General features: G+C 52.6%; 1 protein-coding gene and 1 long non-coding RNA gene across 12 annotated transcripts in view; both read right to left on the reverse strand.

Annotated features, from left to right (window-relative positions):
* Window positions 1–23,075, reverse strand: part of STXBP5L (syntaxin binding protein 5L) — a 746,575-nt gene that overhangs the window by 608,309 nt on the left and 115,191 nt on the right. The window lies entirely within an intron of this gene.
* Window positions 9,511–23,075, reverse strand: part of LOC140116842 (uncharacterized) — a 31,825-nt gene continuing 18,260 nt past the window's right edge. Inside the window, exons 2-3 of the long non-coding RNA XR_011852988.1 lie at window positions 14,550–14,664; window positions 9,511–9,722 (exon numbers count right to left, since the gene is read on the reverse strand). This is a non-coding gene — a long non-coding RNA (uncharacterized lncRNA). The remainder of the gene's footprint in view (window positions 9,723–14,549; window positions 14,665–23,075) is intronic.

Below are 23,075 nucleotides of genomic sequence, written 5' to 3' on the forward strand. Positions count from 1 at the left end.
TCTTCAGAATATAAAGTAGAGGAAAAAAATCTCCAAACTCTAGACTTTGGCAACTATGATGTTAGCTTTATTCTGTCCGGCCAGAGGAAGCCTGTACCCACCATGGATTGCGTCAAACATGGGCCCAACATTAGCACAGTCACCTGGGTCCACCACTGAAGGGTTGGCTAATCGTCATCTGATATTTTGTGACTGTGGTTAATTAGAGAAGGTTCTAGAAGACTGCCAGGTTCTTACTAGCCCGTAACTCCAGAGCTTCTTCTCTATGGTTGGAAATAATTCTCTGACTTCGTAGTGAGAGAAGTCGGAGTAGCAAGTTTGATTACTTGAACGTTCATTTATTGGGATACTTAACGTCCTCAGCCTTTATCTGTAAATTATCGGCAACTCTCAATCAATGTTTCTAGCGTTTCTGAATGTGGACATTCCCCGTGCCTTTTACCTCTGATCTTTAGCGCAGGAGCTTCACTACCGAGCATGCACGTAGAGTGTATAAAGTACAGGGGCGCACAAGCCATAGGCCTCATGTGGCACACCAAGGCTCAGGTTACAGACCTCACCATGCTGACAGACACTTAGGACAGTAGAGTGGAGAAGTACTCAGCACTCCAAGGTCCTTGCCTGACTATCTGCTCAGTGTCCTAACCCAAAGCAGGAGAGAACCCAGAAGCAGTAAGTACTTGTCAGCTGTTCTGTACAGGGTCTGGGCCCTGCAGGGCCCTGGGATATGCTCCAATAGTCTGGAGGGTCCTGAGAAATGCTCCAATTGACAGAGCATGCTGGAGCGTCTTTAAATATAGATATCCAGTAGACAGAGCTCACTGGAGGGCCCAGGGATATGCTCCAGAAGACAGAACACGCTGGAGGGCCCAGGGATATGCTCCAGTAGACAGAGCACAATCTTGAGGTCCTGGGATATGCTCCAGTAGACAGAGCACGCTGGAGGGTCCCGGGATATGCTCCAGTAGACAGAGCACAATCTTGAGGTCCTGGGATATGCTCCAGTAGACAGAGCACGCTGGAGGGTCCCGGGATATGCTCCAGTAGACAGAGCGCGCTGGAGGGCCCAGGGATATGCTCCAGTAGACAGAGCACGCTGGAGGGTCCCGGGATATGCTCCAGTAGACAGAGCGTGCTGGAGGGCCCAGGGATATGCTCAAGTAGACAGAGCGCACTGGAGGGCCCAGGGATATGCTCCAGAAGACAGAACACGCTGGAGGGCCCAGGGATATGCTCCAGAAGACAGAGCACGCTGGAGGGCCCAGGGATATGGTCCAGTAGACCAAGCACGCTGGAGGGCCCAGGGATATGCCCCAGAAGACAGAGCTCACTGGAGGGCCATGGGATATGCTCCAGAAGACAGAACACGCTGGAGGGCCCAGGGATATGCTCCAGAAGACAGAGCACGCTGGAGGGCCCAGGGATATGCTCCAGAAGACAGAGCACGCTGGAGGGCCCAGGGATATGCTCCAGAAGACAGAGCACGCTGGAGGGCCGAGGGATATGGTCCAGTAGACCGAGCACGCTGGAGGGCCCAGGGATATGCTCTAGTAGACAGAGCGTGCTGGAGGGCCCAGGGATATACTCCAGTAGACAGAGCACGCTGGAGGGCCCAGGGATATGCTCCAGTAGACAGAGCGTGCGGGAGGGGCCAGGGATATGCTCCAGTAGACAGAGCACAATCCTGAGGTCCCGGGATATTCTCCAGTAGACAGAGCACGCTGGAGGGTCCCGGGATATGCTCCAGTAGACAGAGCGTGCGGGAGGGCCCAGGGATATGCTCCAGTAGACAGAGCGTGCGGGAGGGGCCAGGAATATGCTCCAGTAGATAGAGCACGCTGGAGGGCCCAGGGATATGCTCCAGTAGACAGAGCACGCTGGAGGGCCCAGGGATATGCTCCAGTAGACAGAGCGTGCGGGAGGGCCCAGGGATATGCTCCAGTAGATAGAGCACGCTGGAGGGCCCAGGGATATGCTGCAGTAGACAGAGCACACGGGAGGGCCCAGGGATAGGATCCAGTAGACAGAGCGCGCTGGAGGGCCCAGGGATATGCTCCAGTAGTCTGGAGGGTCCTGAGATACGATCCAGTAGACAGAGCATGCTGGAGGGCCAAGGAAATTTCTCCAGTAGACAGAGCGCGCGGGAGGGTCCAGGGATATGCTCCAGTAGACAGAGCACGCGGGAGGGCCAAGGGATATGCTCCAGTAGACAGAGCGCGCTGGAGGGCCCAGGGATATGCTCCAGTAGACAGAGCACGCTGGAGGGCCCAGGGATATGCTCCAGTAGACAAAGCACACTGGAGGGTCCAGGGATATGCTCCAGTAGACAGAGCGCGCTGGAGGGCCCAGGGATATGCTCCAGTAGACAGAGCACGCTGGAGGGCCCAGGGATATGCTCCAGTAGACAGAGCACATGGGAGGGCCCAGGGATATGCTGCAGTAGACAGAGCGCACTGGAGGGTCCAGGGATATGCTCTAGTAGACAGAGCACACGGGAGGGCCCAGGGATATGCTCCAGTAGACAGAGCACACGGGAGGGCCCAGGGATATGCTCCAGTAGACAGAGTGCGCTGGAGGGTCCAGGGATATGCTCCAGTAGACAGAGCACACGGGAGGGCCCAGGGATATGCTCCAGTAGACAGAGCACACGGGAGGGCCCAGGGATAGGATCCAGTAGACAGAGCGCGCTGGAGGGGCCAGGGATATGCTCCCGTAGACAGAGTATGCGGGAGGGCCCAGGGATATGCTCCAGTAGACAGAGCACGCTGGAGGGTCCCAGGATATGCTCCAGTAGACAGAACACGCGGGAGGGCCTAGGGATATGCTGCAGTAGACAGAACACGCGGGAGGGCCCAGGGATATGCTCCAGTAGACAGAGCACACGGGAGGGCCTAGGGATATGCTCCAGTAGACAGAGCACGCGGGAGGGTCCCGGGATATGCTCCAGTAGACAGAGCACACGGGAGGGCCCAGGGATATGCTCCAGTAAACAGAGCGTGCTGGAGGGCCCAGGGATATGCTGCAGTAGACAGAGCACACGGGAGGGCCCAGGGATATGCTGCAGTAGACAGAGCACACGGGAGGGCCTAGGGATATGCTGCAGTAGACAGAGCACGCTGGAGGGCCCAGGGATATGCTCCAGTAGACAGAGCACGCTGGAGGGTCCCGGGATATGCTCCAGTAGACAGAGCATGCTGGAGGGTCCCGGGATATGCTCCAGTAGACAGAGCACAATCTTGAGGTCACGGGGATATGCTCCAGTATTGATTTTTCTGCTGTTTAAAGCTTCACATCTGTCTGAGCTACAACTGGTGTAAGAAAGTAGCTGTGAACTGATGAACCGTCTCTGACCAGTAATAATAACTTTATATCCTTAAAGGATTTAGGGATCAGGTGCGGGAAACCGCTTCTACCATGGGGGCGCGAGGACTGAAGCGGTGAGGCGGTGGTGGATTAATGTTGTAGCGGAGGTCCCTGTAATGTCTGAGCACCTGACTTATTCGGCAGATCACCTCCGCCGGCTGCAGGAAACAAAGGGAAGTGTTTGTGGTGTCTCCTCATCCCTCATGTGCCGTCCTCAGCGCTGTGATCCGAGAAGACGGCCCCGGCCGGGAGCGGCAGCACATAATTCCTCGCACTCAGCTCATCCATCATGTGCGGCGGCAGCGGATCTAAGGGGCGAGCGCCGGCCTCCGTCCGTGGATACAGATCACTCCAGACACTTTCTTTTTCTGCCGTCCTTTCAACACAAAGTGTTTTTGCTTGTGGCGTAGAATAAGAGGCGATCCAGCGCCTCCGGGGCCCAGGCTGCGTCCATATGAGGCGCTCGTCTTCTCCTCTCCTGAGAGCCGGCTGTAATTTGTACCAGACTCGCTCTGGAAGCCTCTGATCCTATGTGGAAGGAGCGCGATGGCGGCAGCGGCGGCGGCCACGGAACAAGATGTTCTGCGATACTCAGCAATTCTCTTATTCACACAGACAAAAATATGAAAAATGTATTTCTCAGGAATTCTTTTCTTCTGTCTTGGATCGCCATCGGTTTCCATTTAACCCTCCGTACATCCATCTCGGCTCACCAGCCCGAGGTGTCTAAACGTGATGGATACATCTCTGCAGGGGCTTAACGAGGGTCCTGGGGCGGAAGGAGCCCCCACTGGTGGATTACACTCATCACATGTGGCCATGTCAGAATTACCCCGGGTGCAGAGGTTATGACTCCGACCCTTTAGAAGTTCCATGCATTAGATTTTAGGGAAAAGTTGGACAACAAACAAACATGGCCACCATTCCCTCCAAGCCTCAAGTCTCACACCCGACAATCTACATCAAGGGAAACATGTGGCGGGCGCCTGCAGAACACATGTAGCAGCACAAACATTTGTGAGGGTCCGGGGGAGGGACAGTGAGATAAGACTAGAAGGCCCCCACCACCCTCAGACGTGCCCATAGCAGACATTCCCTTCCCGTCGCCCCCTGTCTAGTCCAGAACGCTCCCCACCATGTCCCATGCACCTCTCTCTATAGGACCCCCCAATGGTCAGTGCCTTCTCCTGTGACACAAGCAGTAACTACTGGAGATACTTCTAATACACTCATCAGCCCAATACACAAGGGCAAAAACAAACAATCCAGCCCAAAAATATATACAAAGACAATGGGGGGTCGGATAGGTCAGCCCATTACAGATTCACACCATCCAGCCCTGGCCTGCAGGGACCCCATCTGGACTGAACTGAGAATCACTGTCTATTCAGCTTTCTGGCCTCACCAGGAACTTGGTTCATTGTTCGGCCTTGGGGGTCAACATGGAAAAATAACTTTCCATAAATAATCCTCTGACCTCCAACCTTCCAGTAGTGATGTCATATGGACCCCCACCTGCCACAGATACATTACCTACATAGCCCAAGAATAACTACAAGAACCATGTAATATAATACTATACTATAATACTGCCCCCTGTGTACAAGAATATAACTACTATAATACTGCCCCCTATGTACAAGAATATAACTACTATAATACTGCCCCCTATGTACAGGAATATAACTACTATAATACTGCCCCCTATGTACAAGAATATAACTACTATAATACTGCCCCCTATGTACAAGAATATAACTACTATAATACTGCCCCCTATGTACAGGAATATAACTACTATAATACTGCCCCCTATGTACAGGAATATAACTACTATAATACTGCCCCTATGTACAGGAATATAACTACTATAATACTGCCCCCTATGTACAAGAATATAACTACTATAATACTGCCTCCTATGTACAGGAATATAACTACTATAATACTGCCCCCTATGTACAGGAATATAACTACTATAATACTGCCCCCTATGTACAAGAATATAACTACTATAATACTGCTCCCTATGTACAAGACTATAACTACTATAATACTGCTCCCTATGTACAGGAATATAACTACTATAATACTGCCCCCTATGTACAAGAATATAACTACTATAATACTGTCCCCTATGTACAGGAATATAACTACTATAATACTGCCCCCTATGTACAAGAATATAACTACTATAATACTGCCCCCTATGTACAGGAATATAACTACTATAATCCTGCCCCCTATGTACAAGAATATAACTACTATAATACTGCCCCTATGTACAAGAATATAACTACTATAATACTGCCCCCTATGTACAAGAATATAACTACTATAATACTGCCCCCTATGTACAAGAATATAACTACTATAATACTGCCCCCTATGTACAGGAATATAACTACTATAATACTGCCCCCTATGTACAAGAATATAACTACTATAATACTGCCCCCTATGTACAAGAATATAACTACTATAATACTGCCCCCTATGTACAGGAATATAACTACTATAATACTGCCCCCTATGTACAGGAATATAACTACTATAATACTGCCCCCTATGTACAAGAATATAACTACTATAATACTGCCCCCTATGTACAAGAATATAACTACTATAATACTGCCCCCTATGTACAAGAATATAACTACTATAATACTGCCCCCTATGTACAAGAATATAACTACTATAATACTGCCCCCTATGTACAGGGATATAACTACTATAATACTGCCCCCTGTGTACAAGAATATAACTACTATAATACTGCCCCCTATGTACAGGAATATAACTACTATAATACTGCCCCCTATGTACAGGAATATAACTACTATAATACTGCCCCCTATGTACAAGAATATAACTACTATAATACTGCCCCCTATGTACAAGAATATAACTACTATAATACTGCCCCCTGTGTACAAGAATATAACTACTATAATACTGCCCCCTATGTACAGGAATATAACTACTATAATACTGCCCCCTATGTACAAGAATATAACTATTATAATACTGCCCCCTACGTACAAGAATATAACTACTATAATACTGCCCCCTATGTACAAGAATATAACTACTATAATACTGCCCCCTATGTACAGGAATATAACTACTATAATACTGCCCCCTATGTACAGGAATATAACTACTATAATACTGCCCCCTATGTACAGGGATATAACTACTATAATACTGCCCCCTATGTACAAGAATATAACTACTATAATACTGCCCCCTATGTACAAGAATATAACTACTATAATACTGCCCCCTATGTACAGGAATATAACTACTATAATACTGCCCCCTATGTACAGGAATATAACTACTATAATACTGCCCCCTATGTACAGGAATATAACTACTATAATACTGCCCCTATGTACAGGAATATAACTACTATAATACTGCCCCTATGTACAGGAATATAACTACTATAATACTGCCCCCTATGTACAAGAATATAACTACTATAATACTGCCCCCTATGTACAGGAATATAACTACTATAATACTGCCCCCTATGTACAGGAATATAACTACTATAATACTGCCCCCTATGTACAAGAATATAACTACTATAATACTGCCCCTATGTACAGGAATATAACTACTATAATACTGCCCCCTATGTACAGGAATATAACTACTATAATACTGCCCCCTATGTACAAGAATATAACTACTATAATACTGCCCCTATGTACAGGAATATAACTACTATAATACTGCCCCCTATGTACAGGAATATAACTACTATAATACTGCCCCCTATGTACAAGACTATAACTACTATAATACTGCCCCCTATGTACAGGAATATAACTACTATAATACTGCCCCCTATGTACAGGAATATAACTACTATAATACTGCCCCCTATGTACAGGAATATAACTACTATAATACTGCCCCATATGTACAAGAATATAACTACTATAATACTGCCCCCTATGTACAGGAATATAACTACTATAATACTGCCCCCTATGTACAGGGATATAACTACTATAATACTGCCCCCTATGTACAGGAATATAACTACTATAATACTGCCCCATATGTACAAGAATATAACTACTATAATACTGCCCCCTATGTACAAGAATATAACTACTATAATACTGCCCCCTATGTACAGGAATATAACTACTATAATACTGCCCCCTATGTACAGGGATATAACTACTATAATACTGCCCCCTATGTACAGGAATATAACTACTATAACACTGCCTCCTATGTACAGGGATATAACACCTAAGTGAAGTTGGCCCCCCCACCTTGTTCAAATCAAACAAAATTGGTGTCAAACGTTTGTGCTGGTTTGTGCAGCAGAAATTTTCGTTTGTGCCGCTATCGTTTTTAAGATTTTAATGAAAGTTTCCAGAGGTCATCAGAGGTCAACCAGCCCCCCCACATTGCCCAAATCAAACAAAACTGGTTCCAAATAATTCTGCTACGTTTGTGCTGGTTTGTGCTGCGCAAATTTTTGTTTGTGCTGCTTTTGTTTTGAATTTATGAACAAAAAATGAAAGTTCAAAAGTTCAAGCAGCCCCCCCACATTAACGGAATCAAACAAAACTGGTGTCAAACGTTAGTGCTACGTTTGTGCTGGTTTGTGCAGCAAAAATTTTCGTTTGTGCCGCTATCATTTTTAATATATTCATACTTTTTTGCAGAGGTCATCAGAGTTCATTTCTTCCAAAGTACAATGTGTTTGCTAGCTCCCCCTGGTGATCAAACCAGGGAAGTGTCACTAGGTTTGTTTTTTACCAGTTCATCCAAAACACCTCAAACACCTGAACATACCTTAAAAATTATAACGGCACAAACAAAAATTTTTGCTGCACAAACCAGCACAAACGTAGCACTAACGTTTGACACCAGTTTTGTTTGATTCCGTTAATGTGGGGGGGCTGCTTGAACTTTTGAACTTTAATTTTTTGTTCATATATTCAAAACAAAAGCAGCTCAAACAAAAATTTGCGCAGCACAAACCAGCACAAACGGAGCAGAATTGTTCGGCACCAGTTTTGTTTGATTTGGGCAATGTGGGGGGGCTGGTTGACCTCTGATGACCTCTGGAAACTTTCATTAAAATCTCGAAAACGATAGTGGCACAAACAAAAATTTCTGCTGCACAAACCAGCACAAACGTAGCACAAACGTTTGACACCAATTTTGTTTGATTTGAACAAGGTGGGGGGGCCAACTTCACTCAGGTGGATATAACTACTATAATACTGCCCCTATGTACAAGAATATAACTACTATAATACTGCCCCCTATGTACAGGAATATAACTACTATAATACTGCCCCCTATGTACAGGAATATAACTACTATAATACTGCCCCCTATGTACAGGAATATAACTACTATAATACTGCCTCCTATGTACAGGAATATAACTACTATAATACTGCCCCCTATGTACAGGAATATAACTACTATAATACTGCCCCCTATGTACAGGAATATAACTACTATAATACTGCCCCCTATGTACAGGAATATAACTACTATAATACTGCCCCCTATGTACAGGAATATAACTACTATAATACTGCCCCCTATGTACAAGAATATAACTACTATAATACTGCCGCCTATGTACAAGAATATAACTACTATAATACTGCTCCTATGTATAAGAATATAACTACTATAATACTGCCCCCTATGTACAGGAATATAACTACTATAATACTGCCCCCTATGTACAAGAATATAACTACTATAATACTGCCCCCTATGTACAGGGATATAACTACTATAATACTGCCCCCTATGTACAGGAATATAACTACTATAATACTGCCCCCTATGTACAAGAATATAACTACTATAATACTGCCCCCTATGTACAGGAATATAACTACTATAATACTGCCCCCTATGTACAGGAATATAACTACTATAACACTGCCTCCTATGTACAGGAATATAACTACTATAACACTGCCTCCTATGTACAGGGATAGGACTGGGGTCACACTGCCCCCTGTAGACAGAGGAATGATGGCGCCCTCTATCTGTTGCGCTCTCTACTTGTGTGACCTCCACTGATAATGCATGTGATGGGGGGGGGGGGCATATAAAGATTAGCGGATCTATTACCACTCCGGCGTTACTAATGCGACCTTCGCTCGGAGTCAGTGTAACGTCGCGGCTTCTATTACACGGAATGATTTAGTGCTGCGCTATGGAGGGCCGGGAGCTCATGCGGATTAGATCTTTGCTTGGGGGGGTAACAGATGAGAAATCCATCTTGGAGGGGTCTGTGCCAGGCGGATCTGCTGCTCTCAGGGTGTCATCGTGTTACCCGCACGTTTTTCCACCTGTGGATATGAAGAAACGGTAATAGCAAATTATCACGCGGCAGCGGGGGGCTCAGAGTCACGGGGGGAACAAGTGCAAAGAGCTGAACATGTATCCAAAAATGTAGCAATACTAAAGCACACGACAAGAGACGCAGTGAAGACTGACACCGCAGCGACGCCATGGGTCCCATCACTCAGCTGCCAGTCATGGGATCGGTGCTGCAGTACCGGGTGCCACCACTGTGTAATGGATGGAGACCTCAGCGCCAAGTGCTCCATCCATCCGCCTGGTGACCCCTGGATCTTACACGAAGTAGAAGAAATGTATTTGTAACAGTTTAAATGGAAAAAAAAAACATAGAAAAGGAAGTCGTGAAATTATTAAAATATAAATAACTAAAGTCAAAATGTCTCAAACGCACCTAAAAATACACAACAAAACGATAAAAATACCTACAGTGGGGACATAAGACCCAATGGACTAGAAGAATGTCATTGTCCCAGATACATCGGGAGCGCAGTCACTGAGCCCAGACACATCGGGAGCGCAGTCACTGGGCCCAGACAAATCGGGAGCACAGTCACTGGGGCAGACACATCGGGAGCGCAGTCACTGGGCCCAGACACATCGGGAGCGCAGTCACTGGGCCCAGACACATCGGGAGCGCAGTCACTGGGCCCAGACACATCGGGAGCGCAGTCACTGGGCCCAGACACATCGGGAGCGCAGTCACTGGGCCCAGACACATCGGGAGCGCAGTCACTGGGCCCAGACACATCGGGAGCGCAGTCACCGGGCCCAGACACATCGGGAGCGCAGTCACTGGGGCAGATACATCGGGAGCGCAGTCACTGGGGCAGATACATCGGGAGCGCAGTCACTGGGCCCAGACACATCGGGAGCGCAGTCACTGGGCCCAGACACATCGGGAGCGCAGTCACTGGGCCCAGACACATCGGGAGCGCAGTCACCGGGCCCAGACACATCGGGAGCGCAGTCACCGGGCCCAGACACATCGGGAGCGCAGTCACCGGGCCCAGACACATCGGGAGCGCAGTCACCGGGCCCAGACACATCGGGAGCGCAGTCACCGGGCCCAGACACATCGGGAGCGCAGTCACCGGGCCAGACACATCGGGAGCGCAGTCACCGGGCCAGACACATCGGGAGCGCAGTCACCGGGGCAGACACATCGGGAGCGCAGTCACCGGGGCAGACACATCGGGAGCGCAGTCACCGGGGCAGACACATCGGGAGCGCAGTCACCGGGGCAGACACATCGGGAGCGCAGTCACCGGGGCAGACACATCGGGAGCGCAGTCACCGGGGCCGACACATCGGGAGCGCAGTCACCGGGGCAGACACATCGGGAGCGCAGTCACCGGGGCAGACACAGCGGGAGCGCAGTCACCTGGGCAGACACATCGGGAGCGCAGTCACCGGGGCAGACATAGCGGGAGCGCAGTCACCTGGGCAGACACATCGGGAGCGCAGTCACCGGGGCAGACATAGCGGGAGCGCAGTCACCTGGGCAGACACATCGGGAGCGCAGTCACTGAGCCCAGACTCATCGGTAGCGCAGTCACTGGGCCCAGACTCATCGGTAGCGCAGTCACTGGGCCCAGACTCATCGGTAGCGCAGTCACTGGGCCCAGACACATCGGGAGCGCAGTCACTGAGCCCAGACACATCGGGAGTGCAGACACTTGGCCCAGACACAGCGGGAGCGCAGTCACTGGGCCAGATACATCGGTAGCGCAGTCACCGGGGCAGACACATCGGGAGCGCAGTCACTGGGCCCAGATACATCGGTAGCGCAGTCACTGAGCCCAGATACATCGGTAGCGCAGTCACTGAGCCCAGATACATCGGTAGCGCAGTCACTGAGCCCAGATACATCGGGAGCGCAGTCATCGGGGCAGACACATCGGGAGCGCAGTCACTGGGCCCAGATACATCGGTAGCGCAGTCACTGAGCCCAGATACATCGGTAGCGCAGTCACTGAGCCCAGATACATCGGGAGCGCAGTCATCGGGGCAGACACATCGGGAGCGCAGTCACTGGGCCCAGATACATCGGTAGCGCAGTCACTGGGCCCAGACACATCGGGAGCGCAGTCACTGGGCCCAGACACATCGGTAGCGCAGTCACTGGGCCCAGACACATCGGGAGCGCAGTCACTGGGCCCAGACACATCGGGAGCGCAGTCACTGGGCCCAGATACATCGGGAGCGCAGTCACTGGGCCCAGACACATCGGGAGCGCAGTCACTGGGCCCAGACACATCGGGAGCGCAGACACTTGGCCCAGATACATCGGTAGCGCAGTCACTGGGCCCAGACACATCGGGAGCGCAGTCACTGAGCCCAGACACATCGGTAGCGCAGTCACTGGGCCCAGACTCATCGGTAGCGCAGTCACTGGGCCCAGACTCATCGGTAGCGCAGTCACTGGGCCCAGACACATCGGGAGCGCAGTCACTGAGCCCAGACACATCGGGAGTGCAGACACTTGGCCCAGACACAGCGGGAGCGCAGTCACTGGGCCAGATACATCGGTAGCGCAGTCACCGGGGCAGACACATCGGGAGCGCAGTCACTGGGCCCAGATACATCGGTAGCGCAGTCACTGAGCCCAGATACATCGGTAGCGCAGTCACTGAGCCCAGATACATCGGTAGCGCAGTCACTGAGCCCAGATACATCGGGAGCGCAGTCATCGGGGCAGACACATGGGTAGCGCAGTCACTGGGCCCAGACTCATCGGTAGCGCAGTCACTGGGCCCAGACTCATCGGTAGCGCAGTCACTGGGCCCAGACACATCGGGAGCGCAGTCACTGAGCCCAGACACATCGGGAGTGCAGACACTTGGCCCAGACACAGCGGGAGCGCAGTCACTGGGCCAGATACATCGGTAGCGCAGTCACCGGGGCAGACACATCGGGAGCGCAGTCACTGGGCCCAGATACATCGGTAGCGCAGTCACTGAGCCCAGATACATCGGTAGCGCAGTCACTGAGCCCAGATACATCGGTAGCGCAGTCACTGAGCCCAGATACATCGGGAGCGCAGTCATCGGGGCAGACACATCGGGAGCGCAGTCACTGGGCCCAGATACATCGGTAGCGCAGTCACTGAGCCCAGATACATCGGTAGCGCAGTCACTGAGCCCAGATACATCGGGAGCGCAGTCATCGGGGCAGACACATCGGGAGCGCAGTCACTGGGCCCAGATACATCGGTAGCGCAGTCACTGGGCCCAGACACATCGGGAGCGCAGTCACTGGGCCCAGACACATCGGTAGCGCAGTCACTGGGCCCAGACACATCGGGAGCGCAGTCACTGGGCCCAGACACATCGGGAGCGCAGTCACTGGGCCCAGACACATCGGGAGCGCAGTCACTGGGCCCAGACACATCGGGAGCGCAGTCACTGGGCCCAGACACATCGGGAGCGCAGACACTTGGCCCAGATACATCGGTAGCGCAGTCACTGGGCCCAGACACATCGGGAGCGCAGTCACTGAGCCCAGACTCATCGGTAGCGCAGTCACTGGGCCCAGACTCATCGGTAGCGCAGTCACTGGGCCCAGACTCATCGGTAGCGCAGTCACTGGGCCCAGACACATCGGGAGCGCAGTCACTGAGCCCAGACACATCGGGAGTGCAGACACTTGGCCCAGACACAGCGGGAGCGCAGTCACTGGGCCAGATACATCGGTAGCGCAGTCACCGGGGCAGACACATCGGGAGCGCAGTCACTGGGCCCAGATACATCGGTAGCGCAGTCACTGAGCCCAGATACATCGGTAGCGCAGTCACTGAGCCCAGATACATCGGTAGCGCAGTCACTGAGCCCAGATACATCGGGAGCGCAGTCATCGGGGCAGACACATCGGGAGCGCAGTCACTGGGCCCAGATACATCGGTAGCGCAGTCACTGAGCCCAGATACATCGGTAGCGCAGTCACTGAGCCCAGATACATCGGGAGCGCAGTCATCGGGGCAGACACATCGGGAGCGCAGTCACTGGGCCCAGATACATCGGTAGCGCAGTCACTGGGCCCAGACACATCGGGAGCGCAGTCACTGGGCCCAGACACATCGGTAGCGCAGTCACTGGGCCCAGACACATCGGGAGCGCAGTCACTGGGCCCAGACACATCGGGAGCGCAGTCACTGGGCACAGATACATCGGTAGCGCAGTCACTGGGCCCAGACACATCGGGAGCGCAGTCACTGGGCTCAGACACATCGGGAGCGCAGTCACTGGGCCCAGACACATCGGTAGCGCAGTCACGCAGGTTGAGGGATTGGTTTTTTGAGGAACAAGTTGATGTTTTCATCGGCTTAGACTTTTCCAGCACATTTTATTACATTAGACAATGGTTTTTAGCTTTTTATGGTTCTATTGTGCAGGTTAAAATAATGGTATAGAAATGTCACAGAATAAGGCGTTGTTTATTTTTACATTGTTTTTTTACAGTATCTTTAACATTTTCAATTTTGTTACCTTTATGTGAAGGCACCTTCATCCAGTGATAGTGGGGCGTGTCCTGGTCTGCGGGGTGACCTGCCCATGCTCAGGAATAGTGATCTGTAATATCCACCAATCACAGGGGAGATCTCCAGGTAACAATCTAACTGCAAAATGGCAGATATTTGGTGGAAATGGGGCAAGTAAAACCTGCTAATTTTTAACCCCCGAGAAACTTCGAGAAGGATCCAGAACTACTCCTCACACAGTGCTCAGATGATTGGAGTGAGAGTGACCGGGGATGTGACATGGGGGCGCACATCTGGGAGGCCTCCCGCACCCTCCTGGTCTGGTTCTCATTCCTACCTGGGAATCTTCTCCGCTTCACAGACTTTTCTTTGCCTTCATCTTTTAGCGAAGGCGACAGATTCATCAATCAGAAACTCCGTGCAGCGTCTGCCATCAGCGAGAGAGCGACCGGCTGCAGGAAAAATGAGAGAAGTGAAGTGTTTATGTCACTGGTGGCGCGGGGCCAGCGGACGAGACGCGAGACATGCCGCTCCTGGGCCTGATAATGTCCCGGGTGTGACCTGGCAGCCGGAGATGTGCAGACACCAGAGCACCGCCAGGTAGACATTAGCACATGGAGCGCGGGCACCACTACCCACCAGGACCAATCATTACATGGCAGACACCAGAGCACCGCCAGGTAGACATTAGCACATGGAGCGCGGGCACCACCGTCCACCAGGACCAATCATTATGGGCAGACACCAGAGCACCGCCAGGTAGACATTAGCACATGGAGCACGGGCACCACTGTCCACCAGGACCAATCATTACATGGCAGACACCAGAGCACCGCCAGGTAGACATTAGCACATGGAGCGCGGGCACCACTACCCACCAGGACCAATCATTACATGGCAGACACCAGAGCACCGCCAGGTAGACATTAGCACATGGAGCGCGGGCACCACCGTCCACCAGGACCAATCATTATGGGCAGACACCAGAGCACCGCCAGGTAGACATTAGCACATGGAGCACGGGCACCACTGTCCACCAGGACCAATCATTACATGGCAGACACCAGAGCACCGCCAGGTAGACATTAGCACATGGAGCGCGGGCACCACCGTCCACCAGGACCAATCATTATGGGCAGACACCAGAGCACCGCCAGGTAGACATTAGCACATGGAGCACGGGCACCACTGTCCACCAGGACCAATCATTACATGGCAGACACCAGAGCACCGCCAGGTAGACATTAGCACATGGAGTACGGGTACCACTACCCACCAGGACCAATCATTATGGGCAGACACCAGAGCACCGCCAGGTAGACATTAGCACATGGAGCGCGGGCACCACCGTCCACCAGGACCCCTCATTACATGGCAGACACCAGAGCACCGCCAGGTAGACATTAGCACATGGAGCGCGGGCACCACCGTCCACCAGGACCCCTCATTACATGGCAGACACCAGAGCACCGCCAGGTAGACATTAGCACATGGAGTACGGGTACCACTACCCACCAGGACCAATCATTATGGGCAGACACCAGAGCACCGCCAGGTAGACATTAGCACATGGAGCGCGGGCACCACCGTCCACCAGGACCAATCATTATGGGCAGACACCAGAGCGCCGCCAGGTAGACATTAGCACATGGAGTACGGGCACCACTACCCACCAGGACCAATCATTATGGGCAGACACCAGAGCACCGCCAGGTAGACATTAGCACATGGAGCACGGGCACCACCGTCCACCAGGACCCCTCATTACATGGCAGACAGCAGAGCACCGGCAGGTAGACATTAGCACATGGAGTATGGGCACCACCGTCCACCAGGACCCCTCATTACATGGCAGACACCAGAGCGCCGCCAGGTAGACATTAGCACATGGAGCACGGGCAGCACTACCCACCAGGACCAATCATTATGGGCAGACACCAGAGCGCCGCCAGGTAGACATTAGCACATGGAGCACGGGCAGCACTACCCACCAGGACCCTTCATTATGTGGCAGACAGCACATGGAGCGCGGGCACCACTACCCACCTGGACCCTTCATTATGTGGCAGACAGCACATGGAGCGCGGGCAGCACTACCCACCAGGACCCTTCATTATGTGGCAGACAGCACATGGAGCGCGGGCACCACTACCCACCCGGACCCTTCATTATGTCGCATACAGCACCACGGGCGCGGGCACCACTACCCACCTGGACCCTTCGTTATGTGGCAGACAGCACCACGGGCGCGGGCACCACTACCCACCTGGACCCTTCGTTATGTGGCAGACAGCACATGGAGCGCGGGCACCACTACCCACCTGGACCCTTCGTTATGTGGCAGACAGCACCACGGGCACCACTACCCACCTGGACCCTTCGTTATGTGGCAGACAGCACATGGAGCGCGGGCACCACTACCCACCTGGACCCTTCATTATGTGGCAGACAGCACATGGAGCGCGGGCACCACTACCCACCTGGACCCTTCATTATGTGGCAGACAGCACATGGAGCGCGGGCACCACTACCCACCTGGACCCTTCATTATGTGGCAGACAGCACATGGAGCGCGGGCACCACTACCCACCTGGACCCTTCATTATGTGGCAGACAGCACATGGAGCGCGGGCACCACTACCCACCTGGACCCTTCATTATATGGCAGACAGCACATGGAGCGCGGGCACCACCGTCCACCAGGACCCGTCATTACATGGCAAACAGCACATGGAGCGCGGGCACCACTACCCACCAGGACCCTTCGTTATGTGGCAGACAGCACATGGAGCGCGCGCACCACCGTCCACCAGGACCCTTCATTATGTGGCAGACAGCACATGGAGCGCGGGCACCACTACCCACCAGGACCCGTCATTACATGGCAGACAGCACATGGAGCGCGGGCACCACTACCCACCTGGACCCTTCATTACATGGCAGACAGCACATGGAGCGCGGGCACCACTACCCACCAGGACCCTTCATTACATGGCAGACAGCACATGGAGCGCGGGCACCACTACCCACCTGGACCCTTCGTTATGTGGCAGACAGCACATGGAGCGCGGGCACCACTACCCACTTGGACCCTTCGTTATGTGGCAGACAGCACATGGAGCGCGGGCACCACTACCCACCTGGACCCTTCGTTATGTGGCAGACAGCACATGGAGCGCGGGCACCACTACCCACCTGGACCCTTCGTTATGTGGCAGACAGCACATGGAGCGCGGGCACCACTACCCACCTGGACCATTCGTTATGTGGCAGACAGCACATGGAGCGCGGGCACCACTACCCACTTGGACCCTTCGTTATGTGGCAGACAGCACATGGAGCGCGGGCACCACTACCCACCTGGACCCTTCGTTATGTGGCAGGCAGCACCACGGGCGCGGGCACCACCACGTTTCTGGGAGAGGTATCCATATGCAGTGATGACTGTTACACTGATCGTCCGTGGCTGCCTCCCGCCACGTGTACCCACTATTAACCCTTCGCAGTGACCCCTGGTTGTATATGACACCTTTCCTGTACACAGCCCATTTACCTGACTACACAGGACCTGTGCCATGCTCTATGGGGTCACTACATTGTGTGGGGTACATGGGGCGCAGACCCCCGGGTCGTGTTTAGCAATAAATAGACCCATAAGATAAGAGCAGACGAGTTCAGAGGATGGACTGCAGGACGAGCGGAGTCACTCTGGGACATGCTGACTGCAGGGGCATCTGGCCCTGAAACCAGAGCCCCTGAAATGATGGAATAACATAGCGTACATGTCGATCTCAGCCGCTCGGCCATTGTGCGGAGGGATCGGGTGTCCTGTATCCAGGCCGCCTGCCCCTCACTCATCAACACACACGGATCATGGAATCTTCCACCAGACCCCGGAGCCAGGAAAACACGAGGAACCTGGCCCTGGACTCCCGGCAGGGGTCACAACGCTCTGACACCCCAAGTAATGTCCCAAGTAATGTCCCGTCTGCCCCCCCCCCCCCCCCCATCTATCATTCTGGGAAGAAACATCCATAGTAAGGAATATTCTGCAAAGGATAGTAATGAGGACGGGCACATGGGAGCGTACGGGAGGGTAGTAATGATACTGGAGAGGCAGAGGACGGACACATGGGAGCGTACGGGAGGGTAGTAATGATACTGGAAAGGCAGAGGACGGGCACATGGGAGCGTACGGGAGGGTAGTAATGATACTGGAAAGGCAGAGGACGGGCACATGGGAGCGTACGGGAGGGTAGTAATGATACTGGAAAGGCAGAGGACGGGCACATGGGAGCGTACGGGAGGGTAGTAATGATACTGGAAAGGCAGAGGACGGGCACATGGGAGCGTACGGGAGGGTAGTAATGATACTGGAAAGGCGGAGGACGGGCACATGGGAGCGTACGGGAGGATAGTAATGATACTGGAAAGGCAGAGGACGGGCACATGGGAGCGTACGGGAGGGTAGTAATGATACTGGAAAGGCGGAGGACGGGCACACGGGAGCGTACGGGAGGGTAGTAATGATACTGGAAAGGCGGAGGACGGGCACATGGGAGCGTACGGGAGGGTAGTAATGATACTGGAAAGGCAGAGGACGGGCACATGGGAGCGTACGGGAGGGTAGTAATGATACTGGAAAGGCAGAGGACGGGCACATGGGAGCGTACGGGAGGATAGTAATGATACTGGAAAGGCAGAGGACGGGCACATGGGAGCGTACGGGAGGGTAGTAATGATACTGGAAAGGCGGAGGACGGGCACACGGGAGCGTACGGGAGGGTAGTAATGATACTGGAAAGGCGGAGGACGGGCACACGGGAGCGTACGGGAGGGTAGTAATGATACTGGAAAGGCAGAGGACGGGCACATGGGAGCGTACGGGAGGGTAGTAATGATACTGGAAAGGCAGAGGACGGGCACATGGGAGCGTACGGGAGGGTAGTAATGATACTGGAAAGGCGGAGGACGGGCACACGGGAGCGTACGGGAGGGTAGTAATGATACTGGAAAGGCGGAGGACGGGCACACGGGAGCGTACGGGAGGGTAGTAATGATACTGGAAAGGCAGAGGACGGGCACATGGGAGCGTACGGGAGGGTAGTAATGATACTGGAAAGGCAGAGGACGGGCACATGGGAGCGTACGGGAGGGTAGTAATGATACTGGAAAGGCAGAGGACGGGCACATGGGAGCGTACGGGAGGATAGTAATGATACTGGAAAGGCGGAGGACGGGCACATGGGAGCGTACGGGAGGGTAGTAATGATACTGGAAAGGCGGAGGACGGGCACACGGGAGCGTACGGGAGGGTAGTAATGATACTGGAAAGGCGGAGGACGGGCACACGGGAGCGTACGGGAGGGTAGTAATGATACTGGAAAGGCGGAGGACGGGCACACGGGAGCGTACGGGAGGGTAGTAAGGATACTGGAAAGGCAGAGGACGGACACATGGGAGCGTACGGGAGGATAGTAATGATACTGGAAAGGCAGAGGACGGGCACATGGGAGCGTACGGGAGGGTAGTAATGATACTGGAGAGGCGGAGGACGGGCACATGGGAGCGTACGGGAGGGTAGTAATGATACTGGAAAGGTGGAGGACAGGCACATGGGAGCGTACGGGAGCCGGGGGAGCCGGAGGAGCCGACGGGAGCGTGGAGGAGCCGACGGGAGCGTGGAGGAGCCTACGGGAGCGTGGAGGAGCCTACGGGAGCGTAGAGGAGCCTACGGCAGTAATTTATTTCTCCTTGTTCTTTGACAACTTTCAATTGTTCAGCCTGATAACGGCACCAGCGTAGAGGAGCCTACGGGAGCGTAGAGGAGCCTACGGGAGCGTAGAGGAGCCTACGGCAGTAATTTATTTCTCCTTGTTCTTTGACAACTTTCAATTGTTCAGCCTGATAACGGCACCAGCGTAGAGGAGCCTACGGGAGCGTAGAGGAGCCTACGGGAGCGTGGAGGAGCCTACGGGAGCGTGGAGGAGCCGACGGGAGCGTGGAGGAGCCGACGGGAGCGTGGAGGAGCCGACGGGAGCGTGGAGGAGCCGACGGGAGCGTGGAGGAGCCGACGGGAGCGTAGAGGAGCCTACGGGAGCGTAGAGGAGCCTACGGGAGCGTAGAGGAGCCTACGGGAGCGTAGAGGAGCCTACGGGAGCGTAGAGGCGCCTACGGCAGTAATTTATTTCTCCTTGTTCTTTGACAACTTTCAATTGTTCAGCCTGATAACGGCACCAACGCAGGTGAAAGGAGGAGGGCAAATTTGTCTATCATTGTCAGAAGAGTCCTGTGTGGTGAGGGAGCTCTAGCACCTCTGCCATGGTTCACCACCACTGCCCTATAGTCTCAGCTATGAAAATGTTTGATTTCTGGCCCTGGCTATCTAGTGCCCCAACCCCGGTGTCCAGAGGCCTAGCGCCCCTAGTGTCCAATGGCTCCTATAACCCGGTGGTCACATGGACCACTTCCTGCACAATCTGTGGAGAGGGTCCATGCATCTTCAGGGGGTACTCGGGTACGCGCCGCGGGGGGACTCGGGTGCACATCGTGGGACACAAAAGGCTACAATAAACCCCCCATGATCCAGAGATGGAACGTGCTGGGGATGGAGCTGTGGACGATGATGGGGTCGGATCCACCGCTCATCAGCTCCAGGAGCCGCGGGGACACAGCAGGGGCCGTATTTCAGGGCAGACACCGGTGATGACAAGGGACAATTTAGTGCCTGGGTTAGCTCCGCAGTCAGACATAGTGTGGTAATTACAGGCGCAGCCTCCTCCTCCCCAGATAAGGGACAACCTCAGGGGCTTTTTATAGCCTCGGCTCCTTCCAAGGTCTAAGGAAACATCTGAAGTCTTCACTCTCAGAGCGGCGCGTTCCTCCGCACTCCCAGAAGGAGCCGGGGCGATAATTAGGGGATAATCGGGGCTTCTGTGTTAATACATCACACACTGTAACAAACCTGCTGCGGGGGAGCGGTCAGTGGCTCCGGCACAGAGGATCATGGAGATCACATCTTAGATAAGAATTGCTTTTATAGTTGGATTTTCGGATGTCGGACATGTCAGATGATAGCGATGATGTAGGGAGAGAGCACCCACAATCCACCCTGAGCTGCACCCACAGCACCCAGACACCCGACTAGGCTCGTAGTAATGAGCCCCTGTGCCTGGGCGGTTCATGGCTCCTGAGCTGTGGCTTCTGTGGTCAGCCTGGGGTTAATTCGCACTATAGCGTGCGTCACCGATCCCGAGGCGGCGGTTGCGTGTGTCATACGTCTTAGTCATGGAACATGCAGCAGCAGACGGGGGCGCAGCGCACACTGGTACAATTCACACCTCCCCACTCCCAGCATGCCCATAAACTGCAGCCGGCAGAGCCGAGGAGCGGGGGGCCATGGCGGGACCCCAGGGGTGATGGCGGGACCCTCACTGCTTCTGATTATGTGCCATTTCCTGACCTGTAAATCAGAACTTCCCTCATGAGCTGATCCATAAAACTGCAGGGCGGAGGGGGTTAATGGGCGGATGTGCACAGAGCTCCACAAATTGTCCATCTCCTAACCCACAATGCACCAGGCACCTGAAAACAGACCCAAAAACAGAAGCAGAAAAGGGGTCAATAGATTACTAACATACCTAGAAGATACTCTGCAGCCCATCACATAGACGGCTTTATTGTAAAAATCTGCTCACCACTAGGGGGAGCTCCCTGTATAATGTGTATGTAGTGATCTCCTCCTAGTGGTGGTGTATATTGTGTATGTAGTGATCTCCTCCTAGTGGTGGTGTATAATCTGTATGTAGTGATCTCCCCCTAGTGGTGGTGTATAATCTGTATGTAGTGACCTCCTCCTAGTGGTGGTGTATAATGTGTATGTAGTGATCTCCCCCTAGTGGTGGTGTATAATCTGTATGTAGTGATCTCCCCCTAGTGGTGGTGTATAATCTGTATGTAGTGATCTCCCCCTAGTGGTGGTGTATAATGTGTATGTAGTGATCTCCTCCTAGTGGTGGTGTATAATGTGTATGTAGTGATCTCCTCCTAGTGGTGGTGTATAATCTGTATGTAGTGAGCTCCCCCTAGTGGTGGTGTATAATCTGTATGTAGTGATCTCCCCCTAGTGGTGGTGTATAATGTGTATGTAGTGATCTCCTCCTGGTGGTGGTGTATAATCTGTATGTAGTGATCTCCTCCTAGTGGTGGTGTATAATCTGTATGTAGTGATCTCCCCCTAGTGGTGGTGTATAATCTGTATGTAGTGACCTCCTCCTAGTGGTGGTGTATAATGTGTATGTAGTGATCTCCCCCTAGTGGTGGTGTATAATCTGTATGTAGTGATCTCCCCCTAGTGGTGGTGTATAATCTGTATGTAGTGATCTCCCCCTAGTGGTGGTGTATAATCTGTATGTAGTGATCTCCCCCTAGTGGTGGTGTATAATGTGTATGTAGTGATCTCCTCCTAGTGGTGGTGTATAATGTGTATGTAGTGATCTCCTCCTAGTGGTGGTGTATAATCTGTATGTAGTGAGCTCCCCCTAGTGGTGGTGTATAATCTGTATGTAGTGAGCTCCCCCTAGTGGTGGTGTATAATGTGTATGTAGTGATCTCCTCCTGGTGGTGGTGTATAATCTGTATGTAGTGATCTCCTCCTAGTGGTGGTGTATAATGTGTATGTAGTGATCTCCTCCTAGTGGTGGTGTATAATGTGTATGTAGTGATCTCCTCCTAGTGGTGGTGTATAATGTGTATGTAGTGATCTCCTCCTAGTGGTGGTGTATAATCTGTATGTAGTGATCTCCTCCTAGTGGTGGTGTATAATCTGTATGTAGTGATCTCCTCCTAGTGGTGGTGTATAATG

This window comes from Engystomops pustulosus, chromosome 2 (assembly GCF_040894005.1).
Source record: "Engystomops pustulosus chromosome 2, aEngPut4.maternal, whole genome shotgun sequence".
Classification (NCBI taxonomy): domain Eukaryota; kingdom Metazoa; phylum Chordata; class Amphibia; order Anura; family Leptodactylidae; genus Engystomops; species Engystomops pustulosus.